The sequence below is a fragment of the Zingiber officinale genome, chromosome 8A, assembly GCF_018446385.1.
Source record: "Zingiber officinale cultivar Zhangliang chromosome 8A, Zo_v1.1, whole genome shotgun sequence".
NCBI lineage: Eukaryota > Viridiplantae > Streptophyta > Magnoliopsida > Zingiberales > Zingiberaceae > Zingiber > Zingiber officinale.
The window spans coordinates 73422367-73435550 of NC_056000.1; positions in this window are offsets into that span (position 1 = coordinate 73422367).

A 13184-nucleotide genomic window follows, 5' to 3' on the forward strand; every position below is an offset into this window, starting at 1 on the left:
GACTCTGATAAGTAATTCCTAAACTCTCCTAAGAGGTATTCGCCACCACGATCAGACCGCAGTGTCTTGATACTTTTACCTAGACATTTCTCTACATCAGCCTTGTACTCTTTGAACTTATCAAAGCACTCAGACTTGCGGTGCATTAGGTAAATGTATCCATATCTTGAATAATCGTCTATAAAAGAGACAAAATATTCAAAACCACTTCTAGCCTGGATAGACATAGGACCACACAAATCAGAATGAACCAATTCTAACGCTTCTTTGGCTCTATACCCCTTGGCCTTAAAAGGCCTCTTGGTCATTTTACCTTCCAAGCAAGATTCACAAGTTGGAAAATTTTCCAACTCTAATGAGCCCAAGAGTCCATCAGCTATAAGCCTTTGAATCCTACTTAAGTTAATATGACCAAGCCTTAGATGCCAAAGATACGCTTAATTCATCTCCGAAGGTTCTTTTCTCTTATTAGAGTTAGAAGATGTGTTATTAATTTCCATATTTTGCTTTGTGGGAGAAATTGGATTTAAAGTATATAAATTTCCAACCAATGCACCAGAACAGATAATCACCTTATTTCTCTTTATAACTGTTAGAGTGTATACTAAAAGCCTAGCTTTTGGTATAAACATTTATCTAGAAAAAAGAATCACATTGGTCAAATGTCTATATTTATGATAAATGTAGTTGTTCAATTAATTTATATTGTAGATAACATGGTGTGTGGTGTCACACACAGAGGATCATGTTATCAACACCTTATAAATTATAAATAGTAGCTCATGACTAAGATGGAATGGAACAAACCATTAGAAGGTCGTAGTGTAATTAGGTATTAGTTTATCTTAACTATATAATTACACTAGTACACTTAGAGTCTATTGAGTAGGACCATTAGAGGTCGTTTCCTTTTATACTGACTTTATAAAGGAACAAAGACCTCAGTTATTATGGAAGTGTGTGCTCTTAATCCTAATATAATAACAAGCACATATATTTGATATTCATTTCTTTAATTTATCAATGGGTGAGATTTAGTTCGATAAATCAATAAGCCCGATAAGTTGGGAAATGATGTTACTTATAGTGTGACTTGTTGATTATAGAAGGAAACTGTGTCCTAGTAATCTAGGTTGATAATGTCCCCAAGAGGAGCTCATAAAGATTGTCATGTTAAACCCTGCAGGTGGACTTAGTCTGACATGACGATAAGGTTGAGTGGTATTACTCTTGGACTAAGATATTAATTAAATGAGTTGTCAGTAACTCACTTAATTAGTGGATATTCGACATCTTAAACACAGGGAGACTAACACACTCATAATAAGAAGGAGCCCAAAAATGTAATTTGGGATTGGTGCGGTAGTTCAATAATAATTCTTTAGTGGTATGAATTATTATTGATGAAGTTAAGTTGTGTGTTCGGGGCGAACACGGGAAGCTTAATTTCATCGAGAGACCAAAATCAATTCCTCCTCTCGGTCCTTATCGTAGCCTCTTGTATATAGAGATTTATACCCACCATATATTCACCTTCTTACCCACTTTTGGTGGCCGACCAAGCTAGCTTGGAACCCAAGCTAGGGCCGGCCAAGACCCAAAGGTTGAGCCAAGTTGGTGGCCAGCCAAAGCTTGGGTCCCAAGCTTAGGTGGCCGGCCACTAGAAAATTAAAAGGAATTTTTATTAAAATTATTTCTTATGTGGATATCATGGTTTTAAAAGAGAGTTTAAAATTTAAATCTTTCCTTTTATAGCTTTCTACAAAAGATTAAGAAAAGATTTGAAATCTTTCCTTATTTGTAGATTAAAAGGAGATTTTAATTTTGAGAAAACTTTCCTTTTTAACCATGTTCATGTTTTAAAAGAGAGTTTAAAAATTAAATATTCTCTTTTATTAGTTTCTACAAAAGATTAAGAAAAGATTTGATATCTTTCCTTATTTGTAGATTGAAAAGAGATTTTAATTTTTAGAGATAACTTTCCTTTTTGGAAATTATCCACATGTTTAAAAGAAAGATTTTAATTTATAAAATTTTCCTTTTTACTAACCATGAAGGGATTAAAATTATTGGAGAAATTTTTATAAATTTCTGGAGACAAATTAGGAAGTTTTAATTAATTAAACTCTCCTTGTTTATAGCTTGTGGTGGCCGACCATTATTATTAAGAGAAGAAAATTGTTTTTAATTAAAATAATTTTTATTTTTCATGGCAAAGAAATTAAGGAAGCTTTTATTTAAAATTTTCTTATTTGCCAAGACTAAGGATTATAAAAGATGGGGTAGAGGTGCCTTAATGGCTAACGACTCTATTCTTTTTCTCTCCCTCTTTTCCTTGGTGTGGTCGGCCATAGAAGTTCTCTCTTCTTCCTTTTCTTTCTTCTTCATTGGCCGAACCTCATCATCTCATGGAGCTTGAAGGTGGTCGGATTCTAGCATGGAGAAGAAGGAGAGAAAGGAAGCATCCCTTGGAGCTTGATGGTGGTGGCCGAACCACATCTATTCATGGAATATTTGTGGTGGCCGAATCATGCTTGGAGAAGAAGGTGGCTTAGGTGGATTCTCATCTCGGTAGATCGTTGCCCACACAACGTCCGAGAAAAGAAGAGGTATACGATAGAAGATCAAGTGGTCATTAAAGTTTACAAGGGAAGGTATAATTAGTAATTAATTTCCACATCATACTAGTTGTATGAATTCCAAACACAAGAGGCATTAGATCTAGTTTTTCGAATTAGTTTTTCGAGTTTGTGTTTTCTTCTTTTTCGAATTTGTGATTCGATTGTTCATTTTGGTTAACCTAGAGTTATTTAAGGAAATTAAATATTAGTTTTCCTTAAAAGGCTTTGTCTAGGCGGTGGTGGTTGCTCCCATATCCAAGAAGGCCATGTGCCTCGCCATGCAGTCCTGGAAGCCAATTTTGAAAATTAATATTTAATGAAATTAATAACATAGGTGGATTTGAATCAATAGTGTTAAGTTCCGCTTGCGATTCAAATCTAAACCATTAAGAACAGATAAGTTAAATTTGGAATCAATGATGTTAAGTTTCGTCTGCGATTCCTAATTTAACTTCTAAAGAACACAATAGGTTATTTAAGGAAAGGTTTGACACTTGTACAAAAAAATTTTTGTACAGCGGAACCGGTACATTTTCCTAGGACTAACCAACAATTAGTATCAGAGCTAGGGTTTGCCTCTGTGTGTTTAGAATTCAAATAGGTTATGCACATGTCATACATAATTTAGGCAGGATAATAGTAGGATGTGCTAACTTTTTGGTTGCAGGCTTCAACTATTATGGCTTATAGATGTTGTGTGTGATTGGACCCTTGGACATGTCAAGGGCATTATTTTGTGTGTGCATGATTGTATGTAACTAATACAGCAGGAGCTGTATTAGCCCTAGGATTTTAGAATTTTATTTTCGATCTAGATTACATGTACATTCCCTCGTGGAATATAGGATTGATATATGTAAAATTCTATTTTTGTCGCGGATCGGATGCTTGCGAGGCGTGGTACTTTTGGAGCACCAGAGGCGCAGCGGAATAAGAAGCAATATGGATGCGACGATTCGACCCAATGGCGGTGGCTAAAGATGGCAACAGCTAGGGTTGGAGCACACGGAGGACAGTGATGGAAAAAGACCATAATAGTTGGAAAATAATTTCCAAATTTATTGCTTTTTATTTACTGTATATGTGTGCATGTGTGTGATAGCTAGGTTAAAATTCCTCACCATAAATAACTAAGTGGGAGAGGGATTAGTATATGAATCTCATGGTCTCCATTACTGGTTTGTAAGTGATGCAACAAGCTTGCGCGTTGGCTCTGAGTGCCTTCCTCCATATCGGATGAGTTTGTTTGCGGATCACTAGATCAAACTTCCATTTAGGATGACTATAGGAAATTAATTAAGAGCGTGCGATCTTCCCCATCGGAAGGGGCACAATCTTATTAATGGACTTAGTGTCAAGTAATGTTTTACACTTAGGCATGTCTTGTAACGACCCGGCCCTCTTGGCCCATTTGGTGACCCTCGGGTCGTCGACCGTCGGCCCTTATGTCGTCGGCCCATTTGGCGACCTCTCATGTGGTCGACCGACGACCCTTGGCCGTGTCGTTACTCACTAGGACTTTCCACCCCTGGCAGTGAATTTTTGCCTCCCCCAGGATTCGAACTCTAAACCTCCAGGCTTAAGTATTAGAGTTTATGAATCCTGGTAACCAAGAAACCCCTCACCTGCAGTATAATTGCTCTGTAACGACCCAACTCCTGGGTACTAAGCTGTGAGCCGGATCGCTACATTAACTACTGAAACTACTGTGCTGTACTGTGCGGAAACTGGGTAAAATAAAATTTTACTAAGCTACTGTAATTGCCTCTGTTAACACTGTGAGAGTGAGATTTCATATTCAACTACCCTCTAGATATTCATAGCTATGCTGGGGAGGTGAAACTGAAGCTTTGGATCGGTCCGTGGAACGATCCACTGGCGCCCACGCGAACACTGGCTGGATCGGTCTGCCGACCGATCCAGCTGCTCACTGATCGGTCGGGAGACGGTCGGTCGGCTGACCGATCCAGGGAGATACAGTAGGCTACTGTGTCCATCTGGATCGGTCGGCTGACCGATCCAGGAGAAGGAATGCCACTGGATCGGTCTGCTGACCGATCCAGGCTCTGATAGTCTGATACGAAATCAGAATTTCTGATTTCCAGCACTGATTCGTGCCAAAAATCGCATACAAGAGTTCTAGATACATGAAAAACACTCTAACATGTAAATACTAACATTCTAAACATGATAAACTAAACAAGACATAGTTTACTAAGCTGTAACACCTAGTAACAAGACTAAGTCATAAAACTAGGTATTTTAAGTACTAAAACTGAAATAAAAGCGTATAGATCCCAAGGATCTTTATTCCAAACTCCTTGCACACACACATCATCATAGCATCGCCCTCCAGCCTCCGCTAGTCCACTTTTCTTTTACCGGTATCTGCAGTATAAGAAAAGTAGCATCTGTAAGCTAAGAAGCTTAGTAAGAAACCATCTACCTCACAAAAACATGCAACGATGCGATTATGCTTTTAAAACATGCTGTTTGAAAACTGCTCTGAGCATGGCAACATGGCATAGCATATAAAAGCATAAACTGGAACTGAAACATGTATAGCATATAAATTGAACATGCTTTAAACTGAACATGACACACTTATAAACTGAGTATGAAACTGAACTAGTCATGCATATATCTAAACCTGTACATGAACTCAAATCATGTAAACTGAACCTGAACTGAACTGAAATCTAAATTAGTGTTCTCATCACTAGTTTCAAATTTGAAAATCATACATATAATAGATGAAAATACTAAACATGTTGTTGGGCCCTGGCAACTGTACTTACTGTGCGCGCATCCCTACGAGACCCGGGATTGCAAGTTCCGAATCCAGCAGGGTTACTAGGTTATCTGAACCTAGGGACGACTGTGGGAGTCCAGCCCATGGATATCTGATCCAAGTACAGTGCCAACTGAATAAAAGTAAAATACTGAATACTGTTTTATTTTACTTTGCTGTTCTAGGTTATCTGAACCTAGAGCTAGGTTATCTGAACCTAGGGCTACTGTGGGAGCCCACCCAATGGATATCTGATCCATATAGCTGTAATAACTGATAATAAACTGAGTAAAATGTTTCTAATACATTTTACATGCTGTTAGGACGTCTACCGGTGCATCCTTCTGAACTGGGCATTCTACTGAGTGCTTGGTGTGCACTAAAAACACACCCTAAAACTGAGAACTGTAAAACTACTGAACTAACGCCAAAACTAACAAGCGAGAGCAATTATACTGCAGGTGAGGGGTTTCTTACCTCGTACGCTAATTTTCTTACAATTCCTTTCGCTAGAAATTCCGGTGGAGACGATTTCTCGACGATTCGCTCGCGTCTATGCGTTCCTCTCGCGGAGGGGAACGTTCTCGTGTCGGAGTCGTCGCCGGAGAGTGCTCTTAGGGCCCTAGGGAGGGAACCCTAGGTGTTCCCTTGTGGTTGGCGCCGAGAGAAGGAGAAGGAAGAGGAAGTGGCGTGAGGGCTTCGGTGAAGAGAGAATTGCCGAACCAACTTCTCAAATAAACCAAACCCTCTTTAAGTTCTTTTTTTAATTTATATTAAGTGGTTTAATGAACCCAACTCTAATATAAATATATTTGGTTCTCCTTTCTTTCAGCACGGCCCTGCTGGGTTCACTGGTTTCTAACCTTATCCGCAAACCATAGGTCTCGGGTTCGATTCCCGCCTAAGCTATTTTGCGGTTCTAATTATTTTTGCTACTTCCGCTACTCTACTCGGAAAATTCCGGAAAAATATCTAAAAATTCCAGAAAAATCATAGGATATTTCTAAAATAAATTCGGGAATTTTTGGGCTTTACATGTCTAATAGTATCCTCCCCATCGGAGTCACTGCTATTATTTGTGTGACCAAAGGAAAACCAACTATTAATTTGTCAAAAAGATAAGTTGACAAGATAATAAAATTAAAACCCCCTCTTACAAATGTCGAGTTTTTGTATACGTCCACACTATCGTGGCATACAAAATTCACGATGTATGAGGTAATTTTATTTGTCAGGATGACAAGGAAATAAAATTAATGGGAAAAACCCCTCTTACAAATGTTTGGTTTTGTATACGTCCACACTATAGTAGCATACAAAATTCACGGTGTTTGAGGTAATTTTATTTGTCATAAATATTTATTGACAAGATAATTAATGGGTAAAACCCTCCTCTTACAAATGTTCAATTTTGTATACGTCCACACTATCGTGGCATGCAAAATTTTCAGTGTTTGAGGTGTTGGTGAATTTAAATAATATTGTTTGAGGAATCAATGTTATTTTTAAATTCAAAGTTTTGACCAAAATATTTGATCAAAGATAGACCAACTATTAATTTTATTTGTCATGAAGTTAGAATGACGAGATAATAAAATTAATAGACAAAATCTCTTTTTGTATACGTCCACACTATCGTAGGGATTTTAAAGTGTTGGTCTTGACCAAATATTTTTTATGATTATTAGGATTTCAAATGTTAGTCAATCCCCTAGTTGTTATACTATAGAATAGACTTAGTAGTCCCAATTGTAATGATTGGAAAACTTAGATATTAAGGTAGACTGTCCTCACAGAACAGAGAACAATAACGGTGTATTTTATTAGTTGTTGAAACATATTTAGCGGTGTTATGTACCAGTACCTGGTGTGTAGATACAGGAACCACTGATTATGTCTGCAATTCATTGCAGGGGTTCCAGGAAATCCGACAACTATATAAATCACCGTTCACATGGGCACTGCTGTAAAAGTAGCAGCTATTGCAGTGGGAGATGTTTATCCTTTGATAGGAATAAAATATGGATTATTAGAAATTGTCTTTACGTACTAAGTTTAGAAAGAACCTGATTTCAGTTTCTAAACTATTAAGAATAGATATTCTGTCTATTTTGATAACAAACTTGTTATCAAGAAAAATAGGGGAGTTATGTGTTCTGGTACGTTGGTTGACAATTTATAATCCAATAACTCGCACGATGCAATTAATGGAAATTAATAACACATTTTCTATCTTTAAGAGAAAGTAACCTTCAGAAATGAACCAATCATATTTTTGGCATCCAAGGCTAGGTTATATTAACTTGAGTATGATTCAAAGGATAATAACCAATGAACTCTTGGGTTCATTGGTAGTGGAAATCTTTCCAACCTGCGAGTCTTACTTGGAAGGAAAAATAACCAAGAAGCTTTTAAAGGAGTATAGAGTCAAAGATATGTTGGAATTGGTTCATTCTGATTTGTGTAAACCTTTGACTATCCAGGCAAGAGGTTGTTTCAAATATTTCGTCTCTTTTATAGACGACTATTCGAGATAAGGATACATTTACTTGACCCGCCACAAGTCTAAGTGCTTTGATTAGTTCAAAGAATACTAGGCTGATGTGGAGTAACGTCAAAGTAAAAGTATCAAGATACTACGGTGAAATCGTAGTAACAAGTACCTCTTAGGAGAGTTTAGGAGTCACTTATCAAAAGTTGAGATTCAATCCCAACTATCTGCACCTGGTACACCCCAACAGAATGGTGTAGTAGAAAGAAGGTATAAGGCTCTTATGGAATAATTAGATCAATGATGAGTTATTCAGAAAAATTACCAAAATCGTTTTAAGGATATACACTGGAAACAAAAGTAAACATAGTACCTTCTAAGTCAGAACTCTCTACTCCCATAGAATTACAGAATGAGCGTAATCTTAGTCTAAGGCATATTCGGATTTGGGTGGTCTAGCACATGAGAGACACTGATAAGATTGGATATGAGTTCACTTGTTTGTGAGTTATCCTAGAAAAACAAAAAGAGGTTTATAGACCTTAAAATCGAAAGGTCATTATTGGCACCAATGCCCGATTTTAGAAAAGGACTATACTATGAACCACAAGTCCATGAGTAAAAAAAAAAAAATTGTTCTTAAGGAAATTAAAGGACACGTCTAATCTAGTACCAACTGTACAAGATGAAATATCACAAGAAACTGCAACACGTATCACAAATGATACACAATTATAGAAAATGCCTCGTCATAGTGGGAGGGTTGTTAGGCAACCTAAAAGATTCATGTTTTGGGAGAGTCTTTGGACCTGATCCCTAGTGAACATGAACCTGATTCCCAGACATATGACGAAACACTCTAAGATAAAGATACAATATCTTTGTAAAGAGCAATGAATACAGAATTAGAATATATGTATTCTAATAAAATCTGGGAGCTTATAGAACCACCAAATAGTGTAAAAGCTATTTGGTGTAAATAGGTCTACAATAGGAAAAGAGGGATAGACAGGAAGGTGAAAACTTTCAAAGCAAGACTTGTTGAAAAAGGAAACTTTTTTGCCGGTATCCATGCTTAAGTCTATCCGGATTCTTTTATCTATATGGACTATGAGATTTGGTAAGTGGATATCAAGACAGCTTTCCTTAATGGAAGTCTTGAAGAAAATATCCATATAAAGCAATCAGAAGGGTTCATCACAAAGGGCAAAGAGCATCTTGTGTGCAAGCTCAATCAGTCTATGGACTGAAGAAAAGCTTCAAGGTCTTGGTTCATCTAGTTTAATGAAGTAATCCAGACCTATGGATTTATTCAGTGTCCAGATGAGTCTTGTGTATACAAGTAGTGATGGAAGCGTGGTGGTATTTCTTGTGCTATACGTAGATGACATTTTTGGTAGTTGGAAACAATATCAAAGTGTTGTCGGAAGTAAGGGTATGGTTGTCCAAACAATTCAAGGACTTGGGAGAGTGCGCACATATTCTCGGGATCAAAAGGATCACAAGAAAAGAATGTTATGCTTATCCCGAGCTTCATACTATCCTAGCTCGTCTAAGCATGCAAGACTCCATAAAAGGTTTTTCTACCTTTTGGAAATGGAGAAACTTTATCTAAAGAGATGTCTCCAAAGACATCAAAGCAGATAAAGGACATGGAAGCAAGTTCCTTATGCTTCGGCTGTTGGAAAGCCTAATGTATGCTATGCACGAGATTGGATATCTGTTTTGCCCAGTGCATAGTTAGCAGATATCGAAGTAACCCAGGACCGGGACACTAGGCTGCCGTAAAGTATATGCTAATTTACAAGGCAGATAATTTGATCCCTGTGGGTTACACGGATTTTGACTTCCAATCAGATAAGGGACGATAGTAAGTCAACTTCGGGGTTTTTGTGTTTACTTGAGGAGTGTTAAGCATAGGTGCTTTTCAGACTACACTATGGAAGTTGAGTATGCGGTAGCCTCAGAGGCAGCCATAGAAGCTGAATGACTCAGTAACCTCAAGATGGACTTAGATATGATTTCTGGTTTGTCCAAAGATTATTACAATTTATTGTAATAATATTGGTGCAGTAACAAACTTGAAGAAACCATGAGTCCATAAGGTAAGTAAACACAATAGAGCGTAAGTACCACCCAATACGAGAAATTGTATAACGAGGAGAAGTTGTTGCCGCCTAGATTGCATCAGATGATGACCTATAGATCTTTTCACTAAGGCCCATAAGGCAAGAGCTTTTGATGGGCATGTTGAAGGGTTGGGAATCAGATGTATGGCAGCAGATATGGCAGCTTAGTCTTTTAGTATAAGTGAGAGATTGTTAGAGTGTATACTAAAAGCCTAGCTTTTAGTATAAACATTTATCTAGAAAAAAGAATCACATTGGTCAAATGTCTATATTTATGATAAATGTAGTTGTTCAATTAATTTATATTGTAGATAACATGGTGTGTGGTGTCACACACAGAGGATCATGTTATCAGCACCTTATAAATTATAAACAGTAGCTCACGACTAAGATGGAATGGAACAAACTATTAGAAGGTCGTAGTGTAATTAGGTATTAGTTTATCTTAACTATATAATTACACTAGTACACTTAGAGTGTATTGAGTAGGACCATTAGAGGTCGTTTCCTTTTATACTGACTTTATAAAGGAATAAAGACCTCAGTTATTATGGAAGTGTGTGCTCTTAATCCTAATATAATAACAAGCACATATATTTGATATTCATTTCTTTAATTTATCAATGGGTGAGATTTAGTTCGATAAATCAATAAGTCCGATAAGTTGGGAAATGATGTTACTTATAGTGTGACTTGTTGATTATAGAAGGAAATTGTGTCCTAGTAATCTAGGTTGATAATGTCCCCAAGAGGAGCTCATAAAGATTGTCATGTTAAACCCTGCAGGTGGACTTAGTCCGACATGACGATAAGGTTGAGTGGTACTACTCTTGGACTAAGATATTAATTAAATGAGTTGCCAGTAACTCACTTAATTAGTGGACATTCAACATCTTAAACACAGGGAGACTAACACACTCATAATAAGAAGGAGACTAAAAATGTAATTTGGGATTGGTGCGGTAGTTCAATAATAATTCTTTAGTGGTATGAATTATTATTGATGAAGTTAAGTTGTGTGTTCGGGGCGAACACGGGAAGCTTAATTTCATCGGGAGACCAAAACCAATTCCTCCTCTCGGTCCCTATCGTAGCCTCTTGTATATAGAGATTTATACCCACCATATACTCACCTTCTTACCCACTTTTGGTGGTCGACCAAGCTAGCTTGGAACCCAAGCTAGGGTCGGCCAAGACCCAAAGGTTGAGCCAAGTTGGTGGCCGGCCAAAGCTTGGGTCCCAAGCTTAGGTGGCCGGCCACTAGAAAATTAAAAGGAATTTTTATTAAAATTATTTCTTATGTGGATATCATGGTTTTAAAAGAGAGTTTAAAATTTAAATCTTTCCTTTTATAGCTTTCTACAAAAGATTAAGAAAAGATTTGAAATCTTTCCTTATTTGTAGATTAAAAGGAGATTTTAATTTTGAGAAAACTTTCCTTTTTAACCATGTTCATGTTTTAAAAGAGAGTTTAAAAATTAAATATTCTCTTTTATTAGTTTCTACAAAAGATTAAGAAAAGATTTGATATCTTTCCTTATTTGTAGATTGAAAAGAGATTTTAATTTTTAGAGATAACTTTCCTTTTTGGAAATTATCCACATGTTTAAAAGAAAGATTTTAATTTATAAAATTTCCTTTTTACTAACCATGAAGGGATTAAAATTATTGGAGAAATTTTTATAAATTTCTGGAGACAAATTAGGAAGTTTTAATTAATTAAAACTCTCCTTGTTTATAGCTTGTGGTGGCCGACCATTATTATTAAGAGAAGAAAATTGTTTTTAATTAAAATAATTTTTCTTTTTCTTGGCAAAGAAATTAAGGAAGTTTTTATTTAAAATTTCCTCATTTGCCAAGACCAAGGATTATAAAAAAGGGGGTAGAGATGCCTTAATGGCTAACGACTCTATTCTTTTTCTCTCCCTCTTTTCCTTTGTGTGGTCGGCCATAGAAGTTCTCTCTTCTTCCTTTTCTTTCTTCTTCATTGGCCGAACCTCATCATCTCATGGAGTTTGAAGGTGGCCAGATTCTAGCATGGAGAAGAAGGAGAGAAAGGAAGCATCCCTTGGAGCTTGGTGGTGGTGACCGAACCACATCTATTCATGGAATATTTGTGGTGGCCGAATCATGCTTGGAGAAGAAGGTGGCTTAGGTGGATTCTCATCTCGGTAGATCGTTGCCCACACAACGTCTGAGATAAGAAGAGGAATACGGTAGAAGATCAAGAGGTCATTAAAGTTTACAAAGGAAGGTATAATTTGTAATTAATTTCCGCATCATACTAGTTGTATTTCTTTTGTATGAATTCCAAACACAAGAGGCATTAGATCTAGTTTTTCGAGTTTGTGTTTTCTTCTTTTTCGAATTTGTGATTCGATTGTTCTTTTTGGTTAACCTAGAGTTATTTAAGGAAATTAAATATTTGCTTTCCTTAAAAGGCTTTGTCTAGGCGGTGGTGGTTGCTCCCATATCCAAGAAGGTCATGTGCCTCGCCATATAGTCCTGGAAGCCAATTTTGGAAATTAATATTTAATGAAATTAATAACATAGGTGGATTTGAATCAATAGTGTTAAGTTCCGCTTGCGATTCAAATCTAAACCATTAAGAACAGATAAGTTAAATTTGGAATCAATGATGTTAAGTTCCGTCTGCGATTCCTAATTTAACTTCTAAAGAATACAATAGGTTATTTAAGGAAAGGTTCGACACTTGTACAAAAAAAATTTTGTACAGTGGAACCGGTACGTTTTCCTAGGAATAACCAACAATAACCACATTATTACTAAAAGAAACTGAATATCCATCCAAATACAGTTTAGAAATTGAAATTAAATTCTTTCTAAAGCTGGGTACATAAAGACAATTTCTTAAAACTAAATTTTTATTCCTATCAAAAGATAAGTAGACGTCTCCCACTGCAACAACTGTCACCTTAGTAGCATTGCCCATGTAGACAGTAATCTCTCCTTCAGATAGTCGTCGGGTTTCCTGGAACCCCTGCAAGGAATTACAGACATGATCAGTGACTCCCGTATCTACACACCAGGTGCTGGTAGATAACACCGCTAAACATGTTTCAACAACTAGAGCATGAGATATACCTTTATTGTTCTGATTCCTACGAGGACAGTCCGCCTTCCAATGTCCT